At 38.4% G+C, this 12,505-nt stretch overlaps 1 protein-coding gene across 3 annotated transcripts in view; it reads right to left on the bottom strand.

The window, feature by feature from the left end:
* Nucleotides 1-12,505, bottom strand: part of STAM (signal transducing adaptor molecule) — a 62,199-nt gene that overhangs the window by 48,659 nt on the left and 1,035 nt on the right. The gene's annotated exons all lie outside the window — the stretch shown is intronic.

Raw genomic sequence — 12,505 nt, 5'->3', positions numbered from 1 at the left:
ATGGAAATTCTAAAAAAGAATCAAAAAGAAATACTGGAGATCAAAAATAGTATAACAGAAATGAATGTCTTTGATGGGCTCATCAGCAGTCTGGACACGACTGAGGCAAGAATCTCTGAGCCTGAGGATATGTCAATAGAAATTTCCAAAACTGAAAAGCAAAGAGAAAAAATGACTGGCAGGGGGGAAAAAAACTGGAACAGATTATCCAAGAATGTGGGAAACTATAAAAGCTGTAACAAAGGCATTATTGGAATACCAGAGAAGAAGGAGAAAAAGAAATAGAAGAAACATTTGAAGCAAGTATGACTCAGAATTTCCCCAAATTAATGTCAGACACCAAACCACAGGTCCAGGAAGCTCCAGGAACACCAAGCACAATACCTGTCAAACAAACCAACCTCTACACCTAGGCATATCACATTCAAACTGCAGAAAATCAAAGATAAAGAAAAAATTAAGAAGAAGCCAGCAGGAAAAAACACCTTTCCTATTCAGAAGTAAACATAACGGTTACACCTGACATCTCAGAAACTATGCAAACAAGGAGAGAATGGAATCAAACAGTGTGGAGAGAAAATAACCACCAACCTAGGATTATACACCCTGTGAAATTATTCACAAGGAAAGGAGAAATAAAGACTTTTTCATACTAAGAAACATTGAGGGAACCCGTTGATAGCAGACTGGCTTTGCAAGAAATGTTTTAAAAAGTTCTCCAAGGAGAGGATACAGGAGACATGTATACACGTGTGTGTGTATGTATTTGTGTGTGTGTGTGTGTGTGTGCAGGCATGTGTATAAGTGAAATGAATCACAGCAAGGACATCAGGAACAAAAGAGAGAAATTAGGAATAGTTTGCTACTAGAAGGTGAGTTGTACTACCAGTGAAGTGGTACAATGTTATTTGCAAGTGGACTTGGACTAGTTGTAAATGTATATTGTAAATTCTGAAAGTAGAAAAAAAAGGATAACTGATATGCTAAAAAAAGAGAGAAAATGGAATCATATAAAAGGCTCAGTTAAAACCACAAAAGGCAGGGGGGAAAGTGTAAGAAACAGGAACAAAGAACAAGGGCTACAACTAGAAAATTGTAACAGATATGTTAGATATTAGTTCAACAATATCAATAAGCACTTTAAATGTTAATGGTCTAAATACAGACAGAGATTGTCAGAGTGATCAAAAGATGAAATCCAATTATATGTCATCTACAAGAACCCACTTTAAATATAAAGATACATATAGATTAAAAATAAAGGGATGGAGAAAGATATACCATGCTAACACTTATCACAAGGAAGTGGGAGTAGCTGTATTTCTGACAGAGCCAACCCTGGAGCAAGGAAAATTATCAGGGACAGAGGCATTACATAATAGTAAAGGGGTCAATTCTCAGAGAAGACAACAATCCTTAACGTGCATGTGCCTAACTACAGACTGTCAAGATAACTGAAATAAAAAGTAATGGCACTGCAAAGAGAAACAGATGAAGCCACTATTATAGCTGGAGACTTCAACACCTCTCTGTCAGAAATGGACAGTTCCAGTAGACAGAAAATCAGTTTAAGGACATAGTTGAACTCAACACCACCATCAATCAACTGGATATAATTAACATCTGTAGACTATTTCATCCAACAACAGCAGAATACATTCTGCTCAAGTTCACCTGGAACGTAACAAAACAGACCATATTCTGGGCCATAAAACACACCATAACAAATTTTAAAAACTAGAAATCATACAATGTCTGCTAACAGGCTACAATGGAATTAAACTAGAAATCATTAACAAAAAGAGCTGGGAAATCCCCAAATATGTGAAGATTAAATAACACACACTTGTAAATAATACACAGGTCAAAAACCGGAGAAATATTAAAATATTATGAATTAAACAAAAATGAAAGTACAACCTATCAAATTTTGTGGGAGGCATTTGATATCAATGCTTAGTGGGAAATCTGAATTTATACATCAGAAAAGAGAATCTAAAATCTCTAACATAAACTTCCCCTTTAGGAAACTAGAAGAGGAAATTAAATCCAAAGTAAGCTAAAGGAAAAAATTTAGAGCAGAAATCAATGAAATTGAAAACAGAAAAGAGAGAAAAATCAGTACAATCAAAAATTGGTTGTTTGGAAAGATCAACAAAATTGATAGGGTAACCAAAAAAAGAATGAGAGAGAAAACACAAGTTATTAACATCAGAAATGAAAGAGGGGACCTCACTACAGATTTCATGGACATAAAAAGGCTATTAAATGAATACTACTATGGGTGAAGAGCCATGAGAGAATCATGGGAGCCTCCAATCTACAGCCAGTCAGTCAGAAGCACAGGTAACCTCCTGGACTGGCACCTGAAGTGGGGAGTGAAGGCAGTCTTGTACGACTGAGCCCTTAACCTGTGGAATCTGATATTCTCCCTAGGTAAATAGATAGTGTCAGAATTGAGCTAAATATGTGGGGTATCTAGTCAGCGTTCACTGAAAACTGAAAAACTTCTTGGTAGTGTTGAATAAAAGCACATAGTAATTAACAACAACTCTATGCCCACAAATTTGATAACCTAGGAAAAAATGGGCCAAGTCCTCAAAAAACACATTTGCCAAATCACAAATAAGAAAAGACAGACAATCCGTATAGGCCTATATCCATTAAAGAAACTGAACGAGTAATCAGTAACCTTCCAAAATAGAAAGCACCAGGCATAGATAGGTTAATGGTGCATTCTACCAAACATTTAAGGAAGAAATTATACCAATTCTCTACGATCTCATCTAGACGATAGAAGCAGAAGAAATACTTCGTAACTCATTCTATGAGGACAGTATTACCCTAGTACTAAAACCAAAGACATTAGTGGAAAAGAAAACTACAGTCCAATATCTCTCATGAAAATATCAACAGATGCAAAAATCCTCAACAAAATATTAGCAAATCCAACGCAGAAGAAAGCAACTTAGAACAAACAAGAGCCTATGTAAGAGGGAAAACAACTTCAAAAAGAAGTAACTGTTATCTTCTGAAACAAAAACTACACCAAAGCAGAAGGCAACCTGTCTTAACTGGAGCACTGTAATGCCAAGAACAGATATGTTAAAAGACAGCACCTCCAAGATCTTCACTAATATTTACATGTTTTTTAACCTGAGATGGTTTGGGGGTAGAAAGCCTGATCCATACCAAGAGTCTTACCTATAATGATAGGTCTTGGTGATGAGATAACGAAATTCCTGATCCCCTATTCCCCTCAATGCCCTGCTACCTCGTTCAACAGGCAACACTTACTTCCCCATTTTGACTTATTACTGAGAGCTGGAGGTCAGTCATAGCCAGTTTAAAAGCAGAAAATACAAATAGCCAACTCTGTCCAAATTCTTTGTAGGTTTGCAATACCTGAGCCATATCATGGTCCCAAGGGCTATAGCAACACCTACCCGTTAGTCACTGCCATGGAGAACTATCCATAGAATAAATAATAAGGCGGCAGTGGGTGATAACCAATGGGTAGTGGCAGATAGGGTACCTATGTCCAATTACCCTACCATTTTCTAAAAGCAGATTATTCACACAAATTAATTCCTGTTAAGAATTAACACAAATGTCCAAAACATCTGAGATCATGGTAAGGTGACTTATTTGCAGGAAATTACAAAAGCTGGACAGATATTCAACAAAATGGAATAAGTTTCTAGTCTAGGCCAGGCCCTATCTGAAGTAGCTCAGACTCTAAAAACGGAAAATGAAACCAACAGATAGAGACCTGAATATATCACACACAAAATATCACACACAAAAAATACAAAGCTTAAAGCAAATTGAAAAAGTGGTAAACACCTGGGAGGAGAGAGAATGAGTATCAGGAAAGGATTCTTAATATATTTAGAAACTAAGAGGAGAACAGGATTAAAAATAAACTCTTATTTCTATTTAAGTGAATACAGTAAAGTTATGAAAACAGAAGAGAAATATAAAGAAGAATGTAGGCTGGCTGAAATAGAGACTACTTTGTGAAAGGCAGGAAGCACTCTAAGACCCAAAATACAAAATGAGGCATCTGTATTAATTCAAGAAACACCAGAAAGCCTAGAAAATCTTGAGCAAGGAAACAATCTGATCAGAGCTGGACTTTTAAGAAAAAAATGAATCTGTTGCCAAGAAGGAAGAGGGAAAAGAAGAAAATATAATGAGAAACTTAACATTACTCTGGAAACTAAATGGGTTACTTTGAAAGCAAATGTTTAAATGCTGTTTAATTTGTTCTTGCTGGCAGGTATGCCAAGAGGGTAACTGAGTCAAACTGACCTGTTCAAGCTTCCATAATTGTAAATCCCTTGAAAATAACAATTTCTATTTTGGGTAATTCTTTCAATGTTCATGCTTTCAGCCTAAATGCTCAATAAATAAGAAATCTAATCATGTAACTGCAATGTGAATCCATAAACGTCATAGAAACATGGACCTTTAACAGCATCTACTTCAATGGTTTTCAAATTTTACTTTTCAATGCAGAAACCCTCTACAATGTAATTCTGATGCTGACTACACAGAGTTAGCACACACTTCACAGGTTGAGGGCACAGAACTCCCCAAGTCTCCCCTCACTTCAGACACAGAAACAAGCTCCAGGGTTTCCAGCCACATGCACTTCTGACCAACTGGCTACAAATTCAGGGGTTTCCACTATCCCCTCAGGTTCGATAATTCACAGAACTCAGAAAAGCACTTATAATTAGTTTTATTATAAAAGATACAAATGACAACCAGCCAATGAAGAGAGACACATGGGACTAGGTCTGGGAGGATCTCAAATGCAAAGCTTCTGTGCCCTCGGGACTCACCATCCTCCTGGCCCATCAGTGTGTATCACCAACCAGGAAGCTCAACAGAGGTTCAGTGTCCAGAGTTTTTATTGGGGTTTCATTATGAAGGTATAGTTGATTGAATGATTGGCCACCTCCTAGAACTCAATCTCCAGGCCTCCTCCCCCTTTCTGAAGGTCTAGCTGATACCGTGTGACTCAAAGTCCCAGCCATCTTTATCAAAAGGTTAGTCTTTTTGGAGCCACCAGCCCCCATGCTGAGTCATCTCTGTAGCATAAACCAAGGTGTTGTCCCAGGAACCCACCATGAGTTAGAAAGACGCTTCTATCACTCAGGAAATTCCAACGATTTACAGGTTCCCTTCCAGAAAACAGGGACAAAGATTAGTAAAATTCTTTATTATTCAACAATCTCTTTTATATAAAATATTTGTCTTAAAGGAAACCAATATGTGAAGTAAATTCAAGTGGAATTGCTCTAATTGAGGAATCCCAGAGCCCTATCCCATAAACTCCCAATACCTCTGAAGCCCAAGAAGACTGAGTGAGTCATCCTGAACAATATCCTCCAGTCTAACCCTTACAGTCCACAGATTCAGCGTCCACAGGTCAAAAATAGTCAGAAAAAAAATTCCAAAAAGTTCCAAAAAGCAAAACTTGAATTTGCTGTGTGTGGGCAAATATTCACATAGCATTTACATTGTATTTACAATTATTTATATAACATTGACATTTTATTAGGGGTTACAAGTATTCTAGAGATGATTTAAAGTATATGGGAGGGGTGGGGACTTCCCTGGTGGCGCAGTGGTTAAGAATCCACCTGCCAATGCAGGGGACATGGGTTCGAGCCCTGGTCCAGGAAGATCCCACGTCGCGGAGCAAATAAGCCCGTGAGCCACAACTACTGAGCCCGCAAGCCACAACTACCGAAGCCTGCACACCTAGAGCTTGTGCTCCACAACAAGAGAAGCCACCACAATGAGAAGCCCATGCACCGCAATGAAGAGTAGCCCCCGCTCGCCACAACTATAGAAAGCCCACACGCAGCAACGAAGACGCAACGCAGCCAAAAATAAAAAATTTAAAAAATTTAAAAAGTATATGAGAGGGGAATTCCCTGGCAGCCCAGCGGTTAGGACTCCGTGCTTCTGCTGCAGGGGCCGCGAGTTTGATCCCTGGTCGGGGAACTAAGATCCCACATGCTGCGACACAGCCTAAATAAATTAATTAATTAAATAAAGTTTAAAAAAATAAAAGTATATTTGAGGATGTACGTAGGTTATATGAAAACATTATGCCATTTTATATAAGGGACTTGAACATCTGCAGTTTTGGTGTCCACAGGAGTCCTGCAGATATTGAGGGATGACTGTACTTCATCTTAGAAAAAGGAAAGCAAGTTATCACTTTGATCTGGTAGTGCGCTTAATTCATCATCCTCACTGACTGGTAGCCAAGCAGATTTTTTAAAAGCTTAGTGCATTCTTTAAAAAGAACACACTTAAATCTTAAAACCTATCACTCTGTTTAAAAATAGTTAAGCTTATTAAAACTTAACTTATTAAAAAGTAAATAGTTAACTAGAAATGACAAGCTTATGTCTGTTAAAATACCAATTGTCTATTATCATAACTAAGGATGATCTGAATTAAGGCAAACCCAGGAGTGTCTGGTACGGTCATTAACAGATATTATGCTAAACATTCTCCTATGCACAAACAGGATCAGGATCTGACTCAGACTTATATACACAGATCAGAAATGCAACCCATTTCAGAACGCTAAAATTGTTCACATTATTTATTGATGCTGCCTCAAGATCAAGAGCTATAGCAGTTCTTCTACATTGTAAAATAACAAATACTTTTTACATCAGAAAAGTATAAACTACCAGTAGCAGTTCAACATGGCTTTGTGAATAGCAAATGAATTCAAAACTATTTATTTTCTAAGACAAAAACACGGTATGTGGGAAAATAACACACACTTGCTTCTAAAGAATTCGAAGCTTCATAATGATCTCATTTTATCCTCAGATTATCCTTTTCCTTCTACCCAAAAAGAGGAGATTGAGAAATTTGCCTAGCAGTACCCAGAAAAATCACACACTGAGTCTCATTTGAATTTCAGTAGTCTTCTCAATGGATTGAAGCACTTTTTTCTGATAAGCAGCTACTTTTGATTTTCTCAAAATTTATGACTGCCAAAGATTTGGGGAGGTAAGAAATGCTGAGAGGATGACTGCCCATCACATTCAGGCTATAGGAAAAAGACTGTCATTCAATCAGTTTGGAGACATAAAAGTTCATCAAAAATGGCCAATGGAAAAAGCAAGTCTTAAAGAAATTACCCTCTTTTTGAGATCGGAATCAATTTTTCAAAAACGTTTGTTTCACCAAATATCCCTATCCCTCCTGACCACTGGAAATTCCATTGGAAGAGCAATCTGAAGCTCTTCTAACCAGAAAGGGAAGTAGGTGTCAAAGGAACAGCATGAAAGCATCTCAGAAAAGAGCACAAAATAGAAATGAAAATCTAGAAGCATTAGAAAGAAGAGCTTACAGGAGAAGTAAAATAGGTACAGAAGAAACAATGAGCACAAAATTTCTTAACCCAGTGGATATCAGACCTTTAACAGACCTGTATTCTAGATTTTTACATTTTTCTCCTGAGTATGTTTTTACAGTAACTGATTCCAGCCCTTAGAATCTGAGTAGCCTCTAAAGGTTCCGAACGTACTACATGGCAGGTACTGGGCTAAGCGCTTTCCGTGCATCATCTCCTCAAAACAACCTTAATGGGGACTAATGAAGAGAAAGGTATGGCAGCTCAGAGGATCCACAGATGAAAAAGCCGTGGTGTAAAACCAACAAGGAAATACGCCTTGAGGAAAAGAGTGGAGACTGAAGAGGTAAAAAAAGGAGCCACATGCTACAAGGTCTTATATGCTATGTTGAAAAGTTCAAATTCCTGTGAAAAGCTGTAGATTCACTGAACTATTTTAATCAGAGGAGCCATATGATTACATTTACATTTTAGAAATATCACTGTCACCTGGAAAATGACTGGGGACAGACTGGAGGCAGGGATAACAGAGCTACCGGACTCTCCTAAGAGAGCAAGCTAAACTTGCTGGGCAGTGGCGATGAGAACAGAAAGGATGGGAGGCCTGAACGGACGGACAGATGAATGGACTCAAGAGCTATCAGGAAGAGAAGCACACAGACTATGGCAGCACCAGAATCCTGGAGGGCAAGTTCAGGGTGGCTGGGACACAGCAGACAGTATATATTTGCCATGGGGATGTAGAAAATTACAACTACAGAATTTAAGAATGACTCCCAGGTTCTTGACATATCTGACTAAGTAAACTGAAGTACCAGTCATGAGAACAGAGGAAAAGCAAACTTGAGAAGAGAAATTTGAATATGAGTTTGAACATGCTGAATTGGAATATTCAACTCCAATAAAGAGAACGTCCCGTGCTTTTTAAGTGTTCCTCATAGCAACTCCTTGAGGTAGATATTTTTATCCCTATTCACACAAGTGGAAGGAAAACTCAGAGGGGTTCTGTACTTGCCTATGTCCATATTTTGCCCACTTACTAAGAGCAAATGCTGCACCTGCCATTTAAACCCAAAGCCCAAGCAAGGTTTTTCCATCACACTAAACTGCAGAAGAAGAATGTGACATTGACATTTACGAAGATGAAACTGGTTGTGGTTTGATATTGACTGGGCTAGCAACACAGACTAAAAACATGTCCAATTCTATAGGCTACGAGCCGGTCCAAAGTAGTGTGACTAGGAATGCAATGTAGTATAAAAACAAAGACATGACGATTTGGTAGAGGCAGGGTAATGATTCAAAGATGCCTCTTTGGTTTCAAATCAAGATAACTAGAACATTATAAAATAACCACATAATGAAGGAAGAACTAGACTGGAAAGATAAGTTCAGTTTTCTGATAGATTGATTTTTTAGGTGATACTAGAAAACCAAATAGATAAGCAAGACCGGAAAGATAGCAAGATATCAATAACTCATCCTTTAATAAATACTTATTGAGTGCTTACTATGTACCAGGCACTGTCCCTGAAGTACTAGGAATAGAAATGAAAAGTTCTTGTCCTTATAGAGTTTACATTCTACACAGGTGGCAATCAATCAACCAACCAATCAATCAATGTGAGGTAGTTGAGTACTATAAAGAAACAAAATGGAACAAGGACACAGAGAGGGTAAAGATGGATACTTTTTACAAAAGGTAATCAGGGAAAGCATCTCTTAGAAACTCTTCTGAACACAGTCTTGAATGATGTGATGGACATCAAGACCTTCACATATACCTGGGGGAAAAATAACCTAGGCAAAGAAAACAGCACAATATAGATAGAGAGGCAGGAGTGAGCTTGGCATATTCAGACCCAAGAAGCTTAGAATGAGAGAGAGTGTTTGGAGACTGTCATCATATCAGAGACATAGGAAAGGCCAGACTATGGGCCACACTAAGGAACTTGCATTTCCCTGTAAGTGGGATCGGAAGCTCCTGGAAGGTTCTGAGCAGGTAAATGACAGTACCTAAGATTTTTAAAAGATCACTGACCTTTGTAAATGAGAACTGATTGTAAGGGGCAAGAGTAGTAGCAAAGAAGCCTTCTAGAAATCTCCTGCCACAGTCTATGAAAGAGAGAACGATGGCTGGAGTAAGATAATAGTGATGTGAGAAGGAGAAGTGATGAGATTCTGGATATATTTTTAAAGTAGAGCCAGAAGATCTTGCTGATAGCATGGATATGAAGCGTGAAGGAAAAAGAAGAATCAGTGATGACTCCTAGACATTAGAGATGAGTGGCAGTAAATACCAACAGTGCCATCTACTGAAACAGGCAAGGGTGAAGGAATGAGCAGGTTTGGGGAAGAAACCAAAAACTATTATCATCTCTCTATCCCATTTTAAAGATAAAGAAACTGAGGCACAGAATATCTAAGCAACTAACCCAAAAAGTCACACTGCTGGGAAGCAGCAAACCTGGTAATTGAGTTCAGGCAGTGTAGCTCCAGATTCTGAATTCTTAGTGCAAAGCTAAATTGCCTCCTAAGACTCCAAGGGGAAAAAAAGTCTCAAAAAAGAAGTTCTAGAACTGAACATTTGGAAGTCACAAAAAGGAGAAGCCAAAAAGACTAAAAAAGAGCTAAGCAGAAAATCAGAAAAAGTTTGGTGTCCTGGAAACCAAGTGAATAAAGTACATCAAAGGGAATGCTAAGAGATCAACAAAGAAATGAACTAGGAATTGACTGATGGGTTTGGCAAGACAAGTCACCATGGACTCTGAAATAAAAGCTTGATGGAATGAGTTATCTTCATAATTTAAGAGTTGAACTTAGCAAGAAATATAACATCCAAAATGAGATTCATGTATTCAGTAAGTGTTTACTAAATGTTTATTAGTGCCAGAGACTGGTCTACGTGTTAGGGATACAGTAGTGAACAAACCAAACAAAAATGCCTGTCCTCATGGAGCTCACATTCTAGTAACATATTTAGGCGCTTCTTCAAAGGAAAAGTGATCACCAGTATTTTATCTCTTTATATGAAATGTTATGTGGTATATATCAGTATGTAAATTTCCAATTTACCATTTCACTTTATTGATGAATAAAGCTAAAGGCAATTAATTTTGAAGTAGTAAAACTATACGCTAATGTTAAGTGATAAATATATCAAGTGAGTTAGTGGGAGTACTTTAATATCACTGACATACTCACTGACAAAGTAAGAAGAAATATTGTTAAATGTATTCTACATACTATATTCTACACGCTACTGAAAAAGTTTAAATGGGAGTCTATTGGACTCTGTCCAAGGATGATTTGCTGGGGTCTCCGGCAGGTCTTCTTAGATAAACTTTCACGATATTTTGATACATGGATCATGAGGAGAGAATTGATCCAAACACTAAAACCTAACTTTAAGAAGTAAGCTTTTCTGGGAGTTCCCTGGCGGTCCAGTGGTTAAGACTCCACGCTTTCACTACCGAGGGTGCGTGTGGGTTCAATGGGGAACTAAGATCCCGCAAGCCACACAGCAGCGTGGCCAAAAACAAACAAACAAACAAAAGCAAAAAAAACAAACAAAAAGTAAGCTTTTCTGGAGCAAAACAATGTTCCTACGCTCAAGAAGCTTACCGTCTACAGGCCCAATGGACACGTTCTCAATTCAACAAACTTTTATTAAGCACCTACTCTGTGGCAACCAATAAAAGAGTTCAGGGGCTTAATACAAGATATAACTATCTTTAATGCGAAATAATTTGGTAAAGACAAAAAGTGTTGCAGGAGTTTTGAAAAGAGTGGAGATTACAGTAGGCTAGAGCAGTGTTTCTTAACTGGAAACTATTTTGTGCCCCCAGGGGACATCTAGCTATGTCTGGAGATGTTTTAAATCATAACTGGGGTTTCGGTGGGGAGAGATGCCACTGGCATCTAGTGGGGACAGGTCAGGGATGCTGCTAAACAGCCTACATTGCAGAGGACAGACGCCCACGATAAAAGACGTTTATCTGGTCCAAACCATCTGCAGTGACGCTGATAAGAAACCCTAGGTTAGAGTAATAAGGAAATGACTCAGGTATGAGTTGGATTCTGAGTTGACTTTTAATCATAAGTAGGTGAAGAAAGGTAGAAGAAATAATACAAGCAAAAGTATAAAAGCAAGAAGGAGCCTGTGTCTGAACTGGGTGGTGTAGGTACTGGGAAAGGTGTGACATTAAGAATCCAACGGAAATGTGGGTTCAAAAGGCAACAGGATATAAAAGTGATAGGGTAATTGGAAGCTAGATTACATACGAACATGAAAACTAGATCAAGGTGCTGGAAACAGAAGAAGAAGGTGTTAAGAAATTGTTTTACTTTAAGCATTTGCCCTGGAAGTTAACATGGTAAGTTACACACCTGCTTGAGAGCAGCAGCATGCTGCTTACTCATCGCTCTCTTATGTCACTGAGCAGTGTCCTGTAAACAGTGTGTGCTAACTGCCTATTAAATTAAATGTAATTTCCAAATTAGTTATTTATTAACTATTACTAGTCAGCTCTAAAGTTCCATCCACTGCTAAGATTCGGGACATTCATTTAAACTGGAACCGAAGAAAGCTATCATTTAGTCGCTGCCCACCATATAAAGGCACTGTAGGAGGCCCCGCTACACATACTATTCCACTGAACCACAAACAGAATGCGTCTTCCCTCTCTTTAAAGACAAGGATGTTGGGACTCAAAGGGCTCCAGTAACTTGCCCATGATTCCAGTCTGAGCTAGGCAGCGGCAGGGATGGGACTGAACCTTTTTCTAGTCTTAACCCAAACCTTCAAGCTTCAGTGGCAGGCTGTAAATTAGAGTTAAAAAGAAGATTCAAACCTTTTATCATTAAGATATACAAAGACATGAAAAGCAACTCCATTAGGGTGTCCTTATTCTTCTTTACTCTAGCAATTAGGCACGGTATTTAACTTGCTTTCACTCCACACGTGTGCGCCCCAAATGCTAGGAGCATTCAAATCACCCCAAAATTCTCTCCCTGAAAACTCAAACTCCTGTAATTATTACCCTCAGACCAGGAAAACACACACACACACACACACACACACACACACACACACACACACACACA

Source organism: Aethalodelphis obliquidens, unplaced genomic scaffold (genome assembly GCF_003676395.1).
Source record: "Aethalodelphis obliquidens isolate GAN/ISIS:26980383/991018 unplaced genomic scaffold, ASM367639v1 scaffold23, whole genome shotgun sequence".
Classification (NCBI taxonomy): domain Eukaryota; kingdom Metazoa; phylum Chordata; class Mammalia; order Artiodactyla; family Delphinidae; genus Aethalodelphis; species Aethalodelphis obliquidens.
This window is presented reverse-complemented; position numbering and strand designations above follow the sequence as displayed.